Here is a 19,974-nt window from a genome sequence, read left to right as displayed (position 1 = left end):
TTTTAAACAGGTATTTCTTAATATAAACAGATGGCATAAGGCTAAAGCATGATTTGATAGATGTAATTTTGCAATGGTGAAGACAAAGTGGTACAAGCACACAGCTTTTCTATGGTCTGGCTCAATGGTTTCACAGGGTGTATTAAATAAGAATTTCTGGAAGTACAACCTGTGAATCTGTATTTAAACACAAAACAAAGCAAAACAAACAACACTCCCCAGGTGTCTCTGATACATAGCCAGGTTTGGAATCACTGACCCAGAGACTGTACAGAGGAGAGGTCATCTGCGTGCATTTCAAACAATTCTCTGTAAGTGTAATTTCTCTCAACTAGGCTTTTAATATGCATTGGGAAGTGGGCCACCAAAACCAAACCCACTGCTGACGAGTCAGTTCTGACTCATCGCGACCCTATAGTACAGGGGAGAGCTGCCCTATAGGGGCTTCCAAGGCTTTATGGAAGCAGGCTGCCACATCTTTTAACGAGGGAGTAGCTGGTGGGTCTGAACCTCTGACCTTTCAGTTAGGAGCTGAGCGCTTAACCTCTGTGCCACCAGGGCTCCTGTGAAGTGGATAGTTCAAAGTTATTTCTTGGTAAGGACCGGGAATATGAGGCTTCGTTGCTGCTGATTAACGGCAGAGCCATACACCTTACAGTTCAGTGAAGCAGATGGTAGAATTTATATCCTTTTGTGGACATTGTGGCACTAACATTCATGCTTGGATAGAGTAGGGGAGGGGGTGGAGAAAATCTTTGCAGGGTATTCCAGGACCCTTTTTGGACAATAGTTTTGTTCCGGTTCTACACTACAGCACATGGTATGGATTATCTGTGCTTAAAAAAAATTTCAAAACTGAATTTACCAGTTGCCCATTGTCACCATTTTGAGCTTTCTGATGAACCTGACAGAATGAATTAGTTGCCCAATATACCCCCACCTGTAAGTCCAAGTTATTGGCTATCAATCAAGTAAATTTTAGAGGACATCTGCCTTGAATCATTAGTATTAACCAGTTAATAACTAGTATTAACCAGTTAATAACTAGTATTAACCAGTTACCACTGAGTCAATTCCAACTCATGGTGATCCCATGTGTGTCAGAGTAGGGTTTTCAAGGACTCATTTTTCAGAAGTAGATCACCAAGACTTTCTTTCCAGGTGCCTCTGGATGGACTGGAGCCTCCAATCTTTTGGTTAGCAGCTGAAGGGGTTAAACATTTGCACCAAGCAGTAACTCCCTTGGCTAGTATTCAAAAAAATTAGGATAGCTGAATTTCTTCCCCACAGCTGTTACAGAGCAGGACTGATGACCACAGAGGCCATTCCTAGTTCAGGTCAATAAGTCCATTAGCACCCAGCTGGAGCCCGTATTTGTAGCCTCTATTGCAGGGTGTACGCCTTCAGATAATCCCACAGAGGTTTGCGATCAAAATAGGACTTTGAACTAGTTCTTTCCAGTTGACCCCTCCGCTGAGAATTTGTCTGTCCACCCGATATACTGAATTAGAATCTACATTTTAACAAGATCCCGAAGTGTTTCTTGTAGATTCGGATTCAGTATATCTGGGGTGGACAGGCAAATTCTCAGCAGGGGGTCGAACCCGAAAGAACCGGTTGGAAGCCCTGGATCAAAACATATTCTTGGGATTGTCATTTGATCTGTCACGGGCCTTCTCAGCCCTTCTGTGGGGACACTTTCTTGGACTCCCTTGGGCCTTCCCCCAGCACTGGTACCAGTTCATTTTCCCTGTCTTTTTAGGCCAACTCCACACCCACTGCTGTGCAAGGTTTGCACTCCCCAGTTCCAACTGGCTGTGTGATCCAGCTGAGGGTCCCAAGATACGGCCTGGGCATCACCTCGGCACAATGGTATTTCTGTTTTAAAGCTGAAATTTTCCGTAACTTGTGGTTGCTTCCCTGACCCTACGGCAGGATTCTCAGGTCCGTTCCTAAGAGGATCTGCGGCAGACAGCTGCCCGTGGGGGCGCCTCCGGCCGCACTTCCTGCACGTGGGCGCCTGGTCCTGCCAGCGCCGGCAAGCCAGACCCACTGCGGCTACAGGGGCTTCGCGCCCACCGCCGCGCTTTGTCTCCGCGCGGCCCCCGTCCACCGCCCTGCGGCTGCTCCGCCGGCGGCAAAGTTTCTCCCGCTGCGGAATTCGGAGCTCGGCGACCACCAGCGCGAAGCGGACGCGCCTCTCTGAGGCCAGCCCACCCGCCGGCCGCGGTGAGTGGCCACTGGCGTCGCCGCGCAGGGCGGGCCCCTCGGGAGCAGACCCAGCGGCTGCGGGGGCAGCCGGCAGGGTCCGTTGCCATGGCAACGCGCCGGGCAAACCGGCCGCCGGCTGCCGCTGCACCGCTGGGTGGCGGCCCCTGCCGCAGGGACAGGGAGAGCCCCGCCGTCCCTTTAGTCTCTCCCTGGTAGAGCCGCTGGGACACCGTTTTCCCAGGGTTTGGTGTTCGAGGTGGTCCCCTGGCTGCCCCGGTTCGTTACATCTTCTCACCTCCACCCCATCTTGGGACATGAGCCATTTTGAAATTTAAAGCGAGCTTACTATAGGGTAAGTGTGATTTGGGAAAAGTACAACATCTTTAGACGTTCTGAAGTTGTCTTTTGTTCTTTATTTAGTTTTTAATCTCCTAGCGTCTGGCGGCTAGTAGGATCTCATTATATGGTGGATATTTTTTAGAGCACTTAATGTAGTCTCTTGCACATAGTGGATGCACGTAGGAGGAGACAATTTGGAGTAAGTGCTGCCCCTTACTGACTCTCTGGACAAGTAATTTAAGCACTCTCCCTCAGTGTCCTCGTTAGTAAATGCAGATTATAACTTTTCACAAAGTTGTTGTCATGTTTAAATAAAAAAAAAAAATAAGCCTGTATATAAAACTGTTCGTGCACTGTGAATGTAAAGCACTTGAGAGTTAGTTGTCAGGGACATTTGCATGCTAACATGTTTTGAACCTCAGCTTTCTCTCCTCGTTCTACACACCTTCCCAGGCCCGGGGCTTCAAAATTACTACCAATATGCCGATTTCTCACACATTTAAATCTCTAGCCCGTGTAAATCTCTAGTATTCCCCTCTCAATGAATGATACCACCATCCATCTGGTTGTGCAAGCCAGAAATTTTGAACTTCTCCATGACGCGTGCAAATCCCTTTCCTTCTATATCCACATAATCATAAAGTTCTGTTCAGTTTATCTTGAAACCAGACCTCAAATCCGTTCACTCATTGCTATCCCTACTACTGTCTCCTTAGGCCAGGCTACAAAACTGGTCTAAAAATATTCACTCTATCGTTTCAATGCTCCTACCCATTGTCTTGGAAACCCTGGTGGCCTAGTGGTTAAGTGCTACAGCTGCTAACCAAAAGGTCAGCAGTTTGAATCTACCAGGCGTTCCTTGGAAACTCTATGGGGCAGTTCTACTCTGTCCTATTGGGTGGCTGTAAGTCGGAATTGGTTGACGGCAGTGGGTGTGGTTTTTTGGTTTTTACCCATTCTCTGGAAACCCTGGTGGTGTAGTGGTTAAGAGCTATGGCTGCTAACTGAAAAGTCAGCAGTTTGAATCCACCAGGCGCTGCAGCAGGAATAATCTTTTAAAAATGAGAACTTGATTATGTTACCCTTCTTCTTCCTGAAACTCCCTTTGCATAAAATCTGTCATGGCTTCTCATTGCTCTTAGGATAAAGACAGAACTCTTTAATGTGGCCTATAAATTGGGTGACCATATACTTCTGAGAATAAACGGAAGTGCAGTAGTTTACCTTGGGACAAAAGGCTTAACCTGGGCCTGTCTCTCAGCAAACTGAGACAAATAGTTACTCTGCCTTTAAGACCCTGTAGTATCTACCTCCTCTCCAGCCTTATCTTACACTAGGTTACCCTGGTTCTCTGTGTTCCAGTTACATTGACTCTTTTTTAGTCCATTATTATCATTTTCCCTCCTACCACAGGGCCTTTGCACATGTTCTTCTCCCTGCCAGGTGTGCTCTTTCCACTTTTGACTTGTTAACTCTTGCTCATTCTTTACATCCTAGATCAAATGTTTCCTCAGAGAAAGTGCCTCTGACCACTCTGTCTAGGACAAACCCCCTGAATTTAGGCTCTTCTGACACCAGTTACCTCTCCTTGGTAGCAGTTGTCACACTTACAGTTTTAAATCTGCCTATGTACCTGGTAAAAAAAAAAAAAAAAAAAATTTTTTTTTTTTATGTACCTGGTACCTAAACCAAACCCACTGCCGTTGAGTCACTTCGATTCATAGCATCCCTAAAAGACAGAGTAGAACTGCCCCATAGGGTTTCCAAGGCTGTAAATCTTTACTGAAGCAGACTGCTACATCCTTCTCCCGTGGAGTGGCTTTTGGGTTTGAGCTGTTGACGTTTCGGTTAGCAGCCGAGCCCTTAACCACTGTGCCACCAGGCCTCCTTGCCTGGTACATAATAGTATGTAGTTAATACCTATTTCAATGTTTGAATGATATAAGCTTTTTCTCATGTCATCAAACAGTGTCTGAAAATATCACACGTCAGACTGCCTAGATTTGAATCCCAGCTCTCCCACTTACTACAGACCCAGGGTTCCTTATCTGAAACCCTTTGGGCTAGAATTTTTCAGATTCTAGAAAGATAATATGGTACATATACTGTATCACTTCTAGTGGGGCCTGGTACAGCACTCTGTAATCAAACATTAGTTTTTCTTCAATAAAAGGAATATATATTCACTCTAAGTGGGATCAATGAAGATGATACATAGTTTTGGGGTCCCTGAGTGGTGCAAAAAGTTAACAGTTCAGCTGCTAAATGAGAAATTTGAGGCTCTAGCCCACCCAGACATGCCTGGGAAGAAAGGCCTGGTGATCTGCTTCTGGAAAAACAAAAAACCCAGCCATTGAAAACCTGGTGGAGCACAGCTCTACCCTGATACACGTAGGATTGCCATAAGTCAGAATAGACTTGACAGCAACTGGTAAGAATTTTGGTTTACACATAGTTTCACATAAGTTCAGGTCAGGTTTTGCCAACAGATGTGTGTGCCACAAATTTATGAAAACACTTGGTTTTCAGAGGTTTTGGATTTTAGAATTTCAGATAGAGATATGTGAACCTGTCCCAGTGTAACCTTGAACAAGTTATTTAACTTCTCTGTACCTCACATTCCTTATTTGAAATGGGGATGATACTAGCACCTACCTACTTCACAGGTTCCATGTCTTGTTGTTGTGAAGAGTAAATGAGTTAATAACACATGTTAATGGCTTAGAACAATGAATGACCCTGAGTCAGTGCTATATAAGGGTCAGCTCTTAATATGTGATTTTTAATAATAATCTATATTATGGATGTATCATAATTTATTGGCAATTCACTTACTGTGGGGTATTTCAGTAACAAAAATGTAGAGATGAATATCTTTATACTTAAACCCTTTGACTGCATTTTTGATTACTTCCTTAGAATCACTTCCTAAAAATGAAATTAGAGAATCAAAGGTCAGGATCATTGTGAATGCTCTTGAAACATTGCCAGATTGCCCTTCAGAAAGATTATGCCAATTTACAGTCCCACCATCAGTTAATAACACTGTGTTAGCATTATTATTTAAAAAAAAAGAACTTTGCTAATTTCACAGATGAAAATGACACCTCATTTTAACTCACTTCTTTCATTGTTAACATGTTTAAGCATTAAAAAATCTGCTTGTTAGATATTTCTTTTCTGTGAATCGCCTGTACTAGTTCTTTGATGGAAACCCTGGTGGTGAAGTGGTTAAGAGCTACAGCTGCTAACCAAAAGGTCAGCAGTTCAAACCCACCAGGTGCTCCTTGGAAACCCTATGGGGCAGTTCTACTCTGTCCTAGAGGGTCACTATGATTCGAAATTGCAGCGGGTTAGTTCTTTGACAGTTTTTCTCTTGGAGTCTCAGTGTTTTTCTTATCAACTGTTCGTTTGATTTCTGCCTCCCCCAGCCCAGGCAGGAGCCAGTACACTGGCCTTGGCTGGAATTAGTTGGATAAGGTGTCCTGGAGCCTGGGGCGAGTTGTTACTTGCCCACAGGCTGCAGAGCGAAGTAGAAACCTATACTTCAGAAGTCAGGTCTTGGAGAAAATCTGAAAAAGGCCCAGCTGACGGTTTGCGTCTTCAGTCTAGCACGGCTCCGAAGACGGGGGTTGGGGGGGGCATCCAGGTGGAGAAGGACCAAGGCAGACAGTGAGAGGCAGGGTGATCCTCAGAACTGGGAGAGAACTGTAAACCACTTTTTGTAGGGAGCTTGCGATTTCTTATAAGGATGAGGAGGGGAATGCCAGGGGCATTGTCCTGACCACGTACTGATTTGTGTGAACTCTGGATATAGTAGGATATTAACTCTTTGTTAGCCATATAGGGGCATTTTTCCCACAATTTGCCTTTTCATCTAATTTATGATGGTTTTTGATTTATAGAAATTGAAACAGTTTTATATTATCCATCTATTAATCTTCTCCTTTATAACTCATTGCTTTCATGGTTATGAAGTCCTATCTACATTTTCTTTAAAAATGTTATTTTGTGATGCCAGCAAATCAAGGATGAAGGTAAGGAAAGTAAGTAAAAGAGAGTAAAGTAGTGTGATTTCCAATAAAAAACCTAAAAGATGATGACACAAAGGGTGATACTCATGTCATCTTCATTTCTCCTTGAAAGAGTTTATGCTGCTATAAAGGCAGACTGAGGAAGGCTTTTTCTGCCAGTGTCTGTCACATGTTGGGAGCTTGTTATCCTTAGAGACTTTTAGAAGATGGGATCTCTGGAGATACTTTCTACTTCCTTTATTGTCTATTTGATGATCGGCTGTAGTATTTCAAGCACTTAGCAGTTGTTAGGTGCCAAGAAATAATTTCCCTGTTTTTAAAAAGGCTTAAAAATGGAAAATTTAACATGAAATTAATTGCTGACCTTCTTGGCCCTGGTAAATTGGTATTCTTTAGGATATGTTTCAGAAAGAATTTTCCTTCCTGCTGAACTCCAGTACCTATCAGCGAGGCTAATTGTATTTTGTTTGGGTCTCTCAGGGAATGTGTGGAATAGTCAATTTATTGTTAAACTGTATTAATGTATCTTTTCTTAGTTGAATAATTAAAATAAATCCTAGGATACATAAGAAACTAATCACTTCACAAATGTCTGCAGTTTCATCAACCTGAAATTGTTTTATTTCAGAAAGGTTTATAAGGTGAGGGGCAGTAGCTTTTATAATTAATCAGAATGTCTATTCTACATATAATGGGCTAATTATCTTTCTTAATAACCATTGACTTGTCAGTTTGAATATCAATGAAATGTGGGATTACATTGGGAATAAAACAAGAAAAAACTATTGATGAAGATAAGTTGATTTAGAAATAATCTTACTGATTGCCTTAATTTTTTTCTAAATTATTTAGTAAACATTAACTCTTACAAACATTCATTCAACAAATATTTATTGGGTACTTATGTTGTACCAGACACCATTCTAGAATATTGTGTTATGTTTTCACGTCTACAAAATGTTTAGTTGTAATTCTGTTTTCTTAACATGAACCGATGGTTATTGGGGAAAACTGGGCATTTGGACTCCTACATATTCATACAGGGAATCTAAAAAAAGCTTTATAGAAAATGCTAATCCAGTCTTTAAGGATGAAATGTTAGTAATTGGAAGTTCTACACTGTTACTTTATTATCACGTTGGAATGCTCATCTGCCCTGACACAGAGCTTGCTAGGAGAGAATCCATTTACCATCCACCAAAAGCAGCATGTTTGAGGCTCAGGTTCTTATACTTGAATTCTTTCAAGTCTGTTTGCTGTTAGCAAATCTGAACACAGAGGTTCTTATATCTGCTCTAGGGAGCCCAGCTTCCAGCCAGCTGAAATCTTGGGAAGAAAGCAAATGTTTGTCCTTGGACATTTTTCTTGGCAATCTGACTGATTTTCTTCTCAGTCTTTGTTTTTTGTTCGGTTTATGGCACTACAGTTTAAAATTTTTCATATTTGTCCTTATGAAAGTAAATGCCAATGACCAGCAGTGATTTCAGGCTAACTTCTTAATTGCTTTTCTATCATATCTCTTTGATGGTACATATGTTATAATTTGTACAGTAAGCTCGTTTTTACATGTGCACTTCACTTTTTTTTTTTTGAGAGATAATTCACCTACCATTCAATATACCCTTTTTTTAAAAAAATAATTTTTATCGTGCTTTAAGTGAAAGTTTACGAATCGTTAGTCTGTCACATGTAAGCTTATATACACCTTACTACATACTCCCATTTACTCTCCCCCTAATGAGTCAGCCCGCTCCCTTCTTCCAGTCTTCTCCTTTCGTGACCGTTTTGCCAGTTTCTAACCCTCTCTACCCTCCCATCTCCCCTCCAGACAGGAGATGCCATTACAGTCTCAAGTGTCCACCTGATACAAGTAGCTCACTCTTCATCAGCATCTCTCTCCAACCCATTGTCCAGTCCCTTCCATGTCTGATGAGTTGTCTTCGGGAATGGTTCCTGTCCTGGGCCAACAGAAGGTTTGGGGACCATGACCGCCGGGATTCCTCTAGTCTCAGTCAGACCATTAAGTCTGGTCTTTTTATGAGAATTTGGGGTCTGCATCCCCCTGATCTCCTGCTCCCTCAGGGGTTTTCTGTTGTGCTCCCTGTCAGGACAGTCATCGGTTGTGGCCGGGCACCCTCTAGTTCTTCTGGTCTCAGGATGATGTAAGTCTCTAGTTCATGTGGCCCTTTTTGTCTCGGGCTCATAGTTATCGTGTGACCTTGGTGTTCTTCATTCTCCTTTGATCCAGGTGGGTTGAGACCAATTGATGTATCTTAGATGGCCGCTTGTTAGCCTTTAAGACCCCAGACGCCACATTTCAAAGTGGGATGCAGAATGTTTTCATAATAGAGTTTATTATGCCAATTGACTTAGAAATCCCCTTAAACCATAGTGCCCAAAACCCCGCCCTTGCTCCGCTGACCTTCGAAGCATTCAGTTTATCCCGGAAACTTCTTTGTTTTTGGTCCAGTCCAGTTGAGCTGACCTTCCCTGTCAATAAACCCTTTTAAAGTGTACAATTCAATGACTTAGTATGTTCTCAAGGTTATGTGACCGAAACCACTAATTTCAGAAGATTTTTATCACTCCCAAAAGAAACCCCATACTCATTAGTAGTCAATCCCTCCTTCCCCTGCCACAGCCCCTGACAAGGCTAATCTATGTTCTCTTAATGAAATACCACTTGACACCTACTAGGATGGTTGTAACAAAAAAGAGACAATAACAAGTGTTGGGGAGGATGCAGAGAAATGGGAACACTCATACATTGCTGGTAAGAGTGTAAAATGGTGCAGCTGCTTTGGAAAACAGTCTAGCAGTTCCTCAAATGATTAAGCATAGAGTTACCGTATGATCCAGCAATTTCACTCCTAGATATATATACTGAAGAGAATTGAAAACATGCATATACAAAAACTTGTATACTAATGTTTGTAGCAGCATTTGTCATAATAGCTGAAAGGTGGAAACAGCCTAGCTGTCCATGAACAGATGAATGGATAAATCAAATGTGGTACATACATACAATGATGGAATATCATTGTTATTACTTGCTGTCTCATGGTAACCCCATGTTTGCAGAGTAGAACTACCCCATAGGGTTTTCAAGGCTCTAACCTTTCGGAAACCTGTCTCCCGAGGTGCCTCTGGGTGGTTTCGAATTGCCAACCTTTGTTACTCAGCCATAAAGAGAAATGAAGTCCTGATACATGCTACCAAATGGATGAACCTTGAAAACATTATACTAAGCGAAATAAGTAAGGCACAAAAGGACAAATATTGTATGATTTCATTTAAATATCTAGAATAGGCAAATGTACAGAGGCTAAAGTTTGTTAGTGGTTACCAGAGGTGGGAGGGAGGTGGGGAGAGGGAAGGGGGAATAATTGCTTAGGAGGCATGGAGTTTCTCTTAATGGTAATGAAATAATTTGGAAATGGGTAGTGGTAATGGTTCTACAATATAAACGTAATGCCCCTGAATTGTATGCATAAAATATGTTGAATTGGCACATATTTTGTCATATATATTTGTTATCACAGTAAAACAATAAGAAAGTTATGAATAAAAAGCAAGAACAAAAATCTCCATAAAAAAAAAAAAAACATTAGAAGGGACCTTCATATTCATGGCTGTAACACCTAGTTGAAACTCTCAAAGCTCTTTTCATGTTTATTCACTTGTTTTATTCAGTTTTTATTGACCACCCACTGTGTTTCAGGTACTATTCTCTGAATGTCACAAGTCTGTGGGGGAGAAACCACAGACATATATGGCACAGAGCCTGGCACATAGTTGTCACTTTACCCATCTGATTCATTCACTTACTAAATTATGAGCCAGACGCTATGCCAGGCGCTTGAGATTCTAAGATAAAACGACATAATTCCTGTAGAGCTCACAGTCTGTTGTGGAGGCAAGGAAGCCAAGAAATTATGATACCATATGGGAGGTGCTATAACAGACACATGGATTTGTTACTAGGGTAGCCTGGAGGATAGCACTCCTGAGTCTGCTTGGGGAAATCAGGGAAGGATGAGCAAGAGGGGAAAGGAATTTGAGTGAGCAGCAGGTACAAAGTCTTGGAAGGGGGAAAGAGTGTAGGTCTTTAAGGAAGTTTGATATCCTAATGGGAGGCATTGACTGGACAGGCTAGCAGTGCGCAGTTTACAAAGCACCTGCTATGCTGGGCTGAGATTTGAGGTGATTTTTCGTAGAGAAGACATACGCACAATTATAGTTAAGAATTAACATCTGGCTTGGCTTCATTCATTCTTCTTATTCTAAGCCTAGCTTTAAGAAAACCCTTTTCTTTGTCTTTTTTCTTTACCATTTTTTTCCCAAAAAAAAAAAAAAATTTTTTTTTTTTTCCCCAAGCACCTGCTATTTTGGTCCTTTGCCTTGCTGATTCTATTCATATAACACTGTGTTGCTTTAATATCTTGGTTACTTGCCTATCTGCTTTGGGGTTATGACCTTTTAGCTCCAGGAGAGCTCTCTCATGGCTATATACTTTCTCTGGAAGGGTCTATCTCCTGTTGGCCCTAGGGCTTAGCCAGCAGCAGGAAGGCCCATCAGGTTGGCTGAGACCTAATGGAGAAAGAGCAATTAGAGAAGGGCCAGGAATGTGAGGGAAGGTCCCCAAACCAGAGGTGTCCTCTGGGGCTTCTGATGTTGGCATAGTCATAGTCTCACTTCTGATCTCTTACAGTCACTCACTGATTGACCTTGCTCCCAGGCTGTCTCTTAGGTCTCTCTTGCCTTGCCTTACACAGTGTACTGAGGGGTTAAGCATTGGCCCAACAGCTCAACAGTTTACTCTTATTGGGGGCCGCTGTCTTCCATGTATCCAGTCATTTACCCTCCTCAAGAGACAGCCTAAACTGGCCCTTCAGACATGAAAGAACATGCCTGGAGTTCTCAAGGTGACTCAAGGACTTTGTTCTGGGGTTCTCCCTACGTAATGAATTACTGAGGAACCGGCCTTGAAAAGAAGATTGATTAAGAGATAGGGAGGTATGAGAGTGTTTTTAAATATTTGAAGGATTGCTGAGGTCTAGTAGACATGGTGCCAGATTTTAGTCTTGAGTTAGGGCCCTGCTATGTACTAGCTTTTTTTTTTTTTTTTGATCTAAATTCCTTTTAGCTTAAAATAATTCTGTGATGCAATAAATGTAGCAGGCAGGGACTATACCAATTAGATATGAATTCTTGAGGCGGATTGAGTGGCAGTATTTTAGCTTTTTGAGCACAGCTACCAGTGAACTGAAATTGTAATAGCTGTATTTATTATACTCAGCATTGAGTGAGTTATTAATAAGCCATTCTGAGCCTCATATTATCTCTGTTTTACAGATGAATTTTTTTTTAATAGGATTTCCTTAATTGTATCAAATGTTTCATTCCTGGAATGTTTAACATGTCTGATTGCTACAATCTCTAGGGAAGCTAAACAGCCTTAATTACATCTAATATTTTGACTTAGTTTGATTCTGCAGATGAGATTAACAGTAATTTGTTTTAAAGCATATGACTACTCTGTATGTAACTAAGTTTATTGCAAATTTAGAAAGTTTTGGTCAAATTACATTAGCATTACCATGGTCTCAAGTAATTTTGGTTGTGGATTGGCATATAGGGTGGTTAACTTCTTTCAGAAGAATAGCTTGATGACACTATTTATTTTCAGCTCCCACCCCCTGTTGTTGTTTTAATTGTTTTTAAATAACACTGATTTGTATTTTCTGTTCTTCTGGTCTTTTCCATTTGTATGGTAAGACTTTCCATGGAGGAAACGTGGGTTCTTGGGTTTGACCTTTTCCCAAATATCTGCTCCTAATGAATAAGTGTTGGTAATAATTTGTGGAATGTGACTTTTAGTTCTAGATTCTGTATTTCAGTAGAGATATTAGCAAACTGAATTTCATTCAGAGGAAGATGAAAGGACTGGAATGGTGAATGGTCTTTAAATGATATGAAGGACAGCAGAAGCAGTTGGGGATGTAGAAAAGATGGCTAAGCCTGTAGGAAATATGAGCAGAAGGACACACGCTTATTTTCTTCATATCTAGAGTACTGCGTAGCGTGCAGAGTCCTGCTGACCAGAGACTAGGCCTAACTGTAGGAAAGACAGAACTTTGCATGACCTTTAGGAAGATTTATAGGGAGAGAATTTTGGCTCATTGTGAGGAAAAACATCTGTCATTGGTGTCCAACAAAACGAGCTTCTCTAGGAAAGTAAACATCAGGCACCCTGTCACTGAAAAACTTTAAACACTGTCCATGTCAGCATCCATCAGAGCGTCTATGAAAGAAATTGGTATCCTCTGATACTCTTTCAAACTCCTGTATTCTGTGGTTGCCTCTTCACTCATGAGGCTGTAACTACTTCTCCACTCTAGGTTAAAAAACCCAGAAAACCCAGTGCCGTCAAGTCGATTCTGACTCATAGTGACCCTATAGGACCGAGTAGAACTGCCCCATAGAGTTTCCAAGGAGCGCCTGGTAGATTCGAACTGCTGACCCTTTGGCTAGCAGCTGTAGCACTTAACCACTCTAGGTTATGCTTCAGTAATTTATAGGATTGGTTTCATAGTCCTGAACATCAGAACTCCAAAGGCTATGCTGTGGTAGATGACAACTGTCTGACATTAAAATTTTTCTGTAGGTAATTCAGAAAGTGGTTATATAAGCACCCCCCCCCATTTTGTATCATTGAGAGGGGTTATACTTTTTTAGTTTTGTCCTTTGTTCCTATTGTTATAAGATGATAACCAAGCTATATATTGTAGAGATCTATGGGTCTCATAAGAAAATATGTTTTTTATTTTGAACATTTATTTATTGAACTGATTTTTTAAAAACACAGGTCTGTTAAGTCATCAAAATAGAACCAACAAAGAGCCTTTGTGGAAGCAGGAATTAAAGACTGGAGATTTTATTATGAAGTTATTTGAGAAAGATCTATAAATAAAATAGTATGGACATTCAATTAGTGTGTTAGACATTTAAGAATAGGAAGTGGGAGAACTATAGTCATTTTGGAAAATTGTGTTTTCAGATTCACTTACTAATTGGAATGTTGAGTGCAGTATTAGTGGTTTTAAATGGCATCAGTTTTCATTACAGTTTTGACTTGGGGTAATAGTTGTAGAGGTAAAATGAAATCCATCTTACTGATGAACTACGGGCTGTATGAAATGATTAAATCTGATTAATAAGGCATTAAGTACAATCCACTAAAAGTTAAAAAAAAATACTTTCATTTCCCATTGAAGAAGATTTAGTGCATTTAGCTTTCAAACAGTTTGCTCATTATGGATGCAATGCCTTTCGACTGATGCAAGTTACCACACAATAAATTAATAAAATAGGGGAAGTAACATGTCTTTTCTTTGAAATGGACCGTCCTTCAGGGACAGAAGGTTCTTTTTCAGAATATACTTTTTTTCTGAAGTGATAAGCCACCATCTAAGTTTTGTGTGTCTTTCCCTAAGACCTTGGAGAAATCTGTTTTCTGGGATGTGCCTAAGCTCAGTGTGGGTGCTCTTCAAGCTTTGATTTGGTATTGAGAAAAAGAAAATCACCATGCTGGGAGAATTTCACTGGTGAGAAAGATACACGCTTTATAGGACTTTTAGAATTCTTTAATATATTTCATTTAAAGAGCCCAAAGCATATGTAATTATGGCAGGTTACATCTCACTTCCATGAACTCCTGTGCAGCTTAGTCCATTGGTATTAGAGAATAGCGGGAATGTCCTTCAGTTCTTTGGGGAGGTAAATCATTGGGAGTTTTGGAGCATGAACAGATTATCTGGCTCTGCTAAGGCAAGTATTCCTCATCTTCCACAGGATAGTCTTCTCTTCTAACTCCAACCCTAATACTGTGCTGTAAAAAATAGTGATTTCTTAATGATCAAATAATAATTTTTTTCAAATATTTGGATATCTGTTAAAAATACTGAACAACTGAATTTATCACTTTGATGATTCCAGTATCATGTTGCTAATGAAAATTTGACAATGAATTTCTGTTGAGAATATCCAACATTTTTCTTCTCTTAATAATAAAAATCCTTACATATCTTTCTCAAGATGTTATTAATGATATTGACCATGGAGCAACAGTTTTTGGAGTATTTGAATTGTTGTGGCTTCTTAGTCATCACTGAATCATGGAACAACATTCTTCCTTTTTTTCTTCCCATTTCTGCTCTCCTTTTCTTTTCTGCCTCTATACGAGTATATTAAAACAAAAACCCAAACCTGTTGCTGTCGAGTCAATTCTGACTCATAGTGAGTATATAAAGAACTCTACATAAAGCTCCTTACTTTATAAGCTTATTTATAGATTTGTAGAGTGCCAATAGGATGGAACGGAGGCCAGTATAAAAAACCAAAATTATTATTTCTATAATTCATATTAGCTTAAAAAAGTTTACTAAATTATCTGAATTTTAAAATTCAACAATTTAGCTTTCTTTTGAGCTTCTTTACATCTGTGGGACTTCTCTGACACTTCAACTGCTACCTTTTTGGTTTATATAGATTGCTCTTTCTCTTCCTTGCCCCTCCCTTCCTCTACAAATGCAGAATACTTACTGCATTTACTGTGATAGCACTAACCCATAGAAAACCAAACCCATTGCAGTCGAGTTGATTCTGACTCATAACAACTCTAGAAGATAGAGTAGAACTGCCCCTTAGGGTTTCCAAGGAGCATCTGGTGGATTTGAACTGCTGACCTTTTGATTAGCAGCTATAGCTCTTAACCAGTATGCCACCAGGGATAGCACTAGAGATGCAATAATGAATTACTGACACCACCTCCATCTTGAAGGAGAATCTGGTGGGGAAGATGTGCATAGGTAATTTTGATCAAGTATGATAAATGTAATACCAGAGCTATATATAAAGTGCTACAAAGTCTGGAGGATGGAGAAACTCTGTGTATGGGGGTGGGAGAAATAAGAGAATTGAAAATTGACTGCTAAGATAGAGGTAGGATTGTATATTTATAATTTTTTGGTAGTTGTCTATGTTGCTCAATCTGCGTGAATTTCAGGCGTTGATTTTTCAGTTCAGTGTGGCGGAACTTATAGGCAGCCAGGAGACTGAAGCATGCACTTTGTATCTTTAAAACATCTCCTGTGATAGATTTTTTGGTGTCCAGAGGCTTAGCTGGTGATAGATTGTTGCTCATGATTTCTTGCATCGGTTTCTACCTACTGTTCGGAATTGACTGTTTTGCCATCTTCTAAGGATTCTGACCTGGTCATCGGACAGTCATGATGGTTAGATTCTGTGTCATATTGTCTTCCTCAGGTTTTCAACTCTTTTATTAGTATTCTATTTACTTGGCTTACTTCTAGTTTTACTTGGCTTACTTACAATCCTAATATTTAATGTTGTTTGTAAAATGCTCATGAATTTTGTGAATCTGTATTTGTGATCTTTAGTTACTTGTTCAACAGATACTTAGTAAAGCACTTACTATGTGGCAGGCGTTGTGGTGAGCAATGGGAAACATAAAAATTCTTTTATTTTCCACCTTCGTGGAGCTTAGAGTCTAGTGGACAATATAGACAAGTAAATAGGCGGTTGGTTGTGTTAGGTGCTATGATGGGGGAAGTATGTGGTTCTGTTTAACTCAACAGGAAGGACTCTTCATCCAGACTCAGGGGTCAGGAGATGTGGTTTTAGATGAAGTGACATCTAAACTATTATTTGAAGGATCAGTGGAAATCATCCTGGCGAAAAGGGAAGTGCTGAGCCAAGGTGTGTCAAGTGGAGAAAATAACATGTGCAAAAGTCTGGACCTGACAGATTTGGGAACTGAAAGACCCTTAAAACCCATACACCCATTGCCATTGAGTCGATTCTGAATCACAGTGACCCTATAGGACAGAGTAGAACTGCCCCATAGAGTTTCCAAGGAGTGCCTGGTGGATTCGAATTGCCAACCTTTTGGTTAGCAGCCGTAGCTCTTAACCAGTACGTGACCAGGGTTTCCAAAAGATCCTTAGGAACTGAAAAAATGACTTGGAGCCCTTAGTATGAGGTGAGGAGTGGATAAAGATGAGGCTAGAGTCTATATCATACATATCATACTGGGCTGTGTAAGCCACATTAAGGAATCTAGACTTTAATTCATGACAATAGGGAGTCATTGAAGGGCTTTAAGTAGGGAAGTAACACGATCAGATGTATGTTTTAGAAAAGTCACTTTGACTGCAGTTTGGGGAATATACTGGAAGGGGCTGGTATAGCAAATCCAGGTAAGAGGTATTGGAGCTATAAATAGACTATGTAAAAGGCCTTAGGAATAAAGTTACTAAAATTTTAGATGAGGTGGGACCAGGATCTGAGCTATAGACTATGTAAAAGGCCTTAGGGATAAAGTTACTAAAATTTTAGGTGAGGTGGGACTCAGATCCCAGTCCCACCTCACCTAAAATTTTAGTAACTTTATCCCTAAGGCCTTTTACATAGTCTATAGCTCCAATACCTGGGTTTTTGGGTGGGACTCAGATTAATTGGACGTGGTAGCTCCGTATTTTACTTTATGCTGTTGTAGAACAAATATCTTAGACATTTAAAAAAAATTCTTAAAAATAGTAGCTAATACTATAAAGTATGACAGACAGTATTCTAAGCACTTTACATATATAAATTCAGTTACACTTTATAACAATCCTATGAAGTAGTTACTAGTATTATCCCAATTGGACGTCTGAGAAAACAGAGACACAGATAGATTAAGTAATTGTCACAAGGTCACATAGCTAATAAGTGACTGAGCTGGGGTTTGAGCCATGCCAATTTGGTGTCAGAGCCTGTTCTCTTAACCACTGTATTATACCGGCTGTTCTCTGCTCCCAATTCTGGAGGTTTGTGGGCGGGGGGGGGGGGGGGCGGGGGTGTGGAGAGGAGAAGGAAGAGGCATGAGCCCTCCTCTCCAACTTTCTTCCCCTATTCTAGCTCTATTTTGAAGATAAGCAAATTAATTTTAAAGATACTTAGAAGTAGAAGCAGAATTTGTGGATTTAGGGAATGGAGGGAGTCTAGAGTGACTCTTAGATTTGTGGTTTAGCCACTTGAGTGAATGGGGGACCATCCACTGAAATAGGAAACCCAGAAGGAAGAGGAAGAAGAGCAAGTTCTAGGCCAGGCTTGAGGGTGGTAGAGCAAGGAAACATAATTATTGCAATTTTGAACATGTTGAATTTGAGGTACTGTTACCAATCACTTATTTGACACAAAGGGTCCTTGCCTTTGCCCAGGTAAGATAACACGTGAAAGACAAACTTTATCTTCAGCAAGCTTTATTTTGCTTGAGTTAAGCAAAAGGAGTCAGCGGGGGACTAAGCCTCTCCAAAAGGCTGACTCGAAAAGGGAAGCAAGGCTAGGGCTTATATGGGTTTGGTGGAGACAATAGAGTAATGAGTATTTAGTGGGCTTCTTTCAAGGGCTGGGTCCTTCTCAGAATGGTGGTTCATGTTAATTAGGTTGCGAGTGCATCTGGAATCAAAGATGGAACCCACTGTTATTCAAGATGGAGTCCTCTCAGTAGCCCTTGGCACTGCTTATTATGGGATACAGCACAAGTGCCCTGATTTTTGGCACTATATCGCTGACTTCATAGGGCTAAGGAAGGTTAAACAGTGGTCACACTTTTTTCTTCTGCACATGTGGGAGCCTGTAGAGAGGGAAGGGACTAGAAAAACACTAAGAAGGAGATAGTAATTCACAGGTTGTTTCAGCCTTATCTCAAGTTGACAGGATGTGATTCCTGTTTTCCCAGCTTCTAGATAGTAATCTTTTAGCAGCTCTTTTGTTCCACCAACACAGTTAACCCTATCTATCTCAGTACTTGTGGGTCATCCTTGTAGATACGCTTGGTAGGCAGTTGCATATCTGAGTCTGAAAGTTTGAGAGAAATATTGTCTGGATACATAGATTTGGGCATCTTCATTATATAACTTAGGTACAGTAACAAGCATTTTTATTAGTATGTAAATAACACAATCATTTCCTTTTAAAATAATTTACATTCCATTTAAAGATACAAAAGTAGTCTGTTCATTTGTAAAACCAAAAGTATCCATACTCCATTTACATTAGTGGTTTAGGAGGAATTTGCTCCATAAGAATTACTTTATCTTTTAAAGTTACAACTTTAGGCAAGTTTGATATTAACATGAAAAGAAGATAGTTTTTTTCAGAGAAGAATGAATAGCCAAATGTTTTGAAAAAGAGAAAAATGAAAGTAAAGAAGTTGATTGTGTTTTGAAAATACATAAATCCCTTACAGAAAATAAGTCAGACAAGGTTTACTGTCTGCAGTAGTATACACTCTTTGGATTGTGGGCAAATTCAGAAGAATTGAAAACATTATTCCTGTCCTTAATTTTGAAAGCTAATGGGAAGACAGGACAGGCCTTTGAAAAATAACACGAACACATGTGCAGAAATATCATGAGATGTGAATGAGAAAATTGTCAAACATTGTGTATACCAGTGGCCAAAGGGTTGTTGTTGTGTAGGAAATGGGCTGAGTCAAGGCTTTCTGTGAGAGGAGGGTTGGGTTAAGGCTTGGCTGGCGGTGAGGAATGTGGCTTGCTAGGAAGGAAAAGGGGGCATCAAAGGAGAAGTTCAGAGGGAAGGATGAATGAGGAAGCAGATACCTTTGCTTGGTTGAGGCTGGGAGCCTGAGCTACCAAATGGAGGGAAATGACAGTAGATAATGGGGTTGGAGGAGATAAGGTGGTGTCAGGATTGAATTATGTCCCCCCCCCCAAAAAAAAATCTGTGTGTCAACTTGGTTAGACCATGTGTGGTTGTCCTCCATTTTGAGATTGTAATTTTATGTTGAGAGGATTAGGGTGGGATTGTAACACCACGCTTACTCAGGTCACCTCCCTGATCCAAGGTAAAGGAAGTTTCCCTGGGGTGTGGCCTGCACCACCTTTTATCTCTCAAGAGATAAAAGGAAAGGGAAGCAAGCAGAGAGTTGGGGACCGCATACCACCAAGAAAGCAGCACTGGGAGCAGAACGGATCCTTTGGACACGGGGTCCCTGAGCCTGGAAGTTCCTTGACCAGGGGAAGATTGAGGTGAGGACCTTCCTCCAGAGCTGACAGAGAGAGAAAGCCTTCCCCTGGAGCCAGCATCCTGAATTTGGACTTGTAACCTACTAAACCATGAGAAAACAAATTTCTCTTTGTTAAAGCCATCCACTTGGGGTATTTTTGTTATGGCAGCACTAGATGACTAACAAGGTGGGTAGTGGTGAATACACTGCTTTTTCCACCAGAACAACTCGCTCCCAAGTTGCTTACAACTGGGGAGACAAAATATCAACATGAAATAGTTGCAGATGATACCA

General features: G+C 40.7%; 1 protein-coding gene across 8 annotated transcripts in view; it reads left to right on the top strand.

Annotated features, from left to right (window-relative positions):
- The first annotated feature begins 1,972 nt into the window (after positions 1-1,972).
- STK33 (serine/threonine kinase 33) overlaps positions 1,973-19,974 on the top strand; it is a 193,996-nt gene continuing 175,994 nt past the window's right edge. For 6 of the 8 annotated variants that reach the window (XM_049890305.1, XM_049890311.1, XM_049890309.1 and 3 more), the window contains exon 1: positions 2,375-2,563. The gene's annotated coding sequence lies outside the window, so the exon portion shown is untranslated. Of the gene's footprint in view, positions 2,230-2,374; positions 2,564-9,818; positions 9,842-19,974 lie in introns of those variants that run through there. The other 2 variants (XM_049890307.1, XM_049890306.1) reach the window with 2 other exon arrangements.

The sequence above is a fragment of the Elephas maximus genome, chromosome 7 (genome assembly GCF_024166365.1).
Source record: "Elephas maximus indicus isolate mEleMax1 chromosome 7, mEleMax1 primary haplotype, whole genome shotgun sequence".
Lineage (NCBI taxonomy): Eukaryota > Metazoa > Chordata > Mammalia > Proboscidea > Elephantidae > Elephas > Elephas maximus.
Note: the sequence above shows the minus strand (reverse complement) of the source record. Positions and strands in the feature narration are given on the sequence as shown.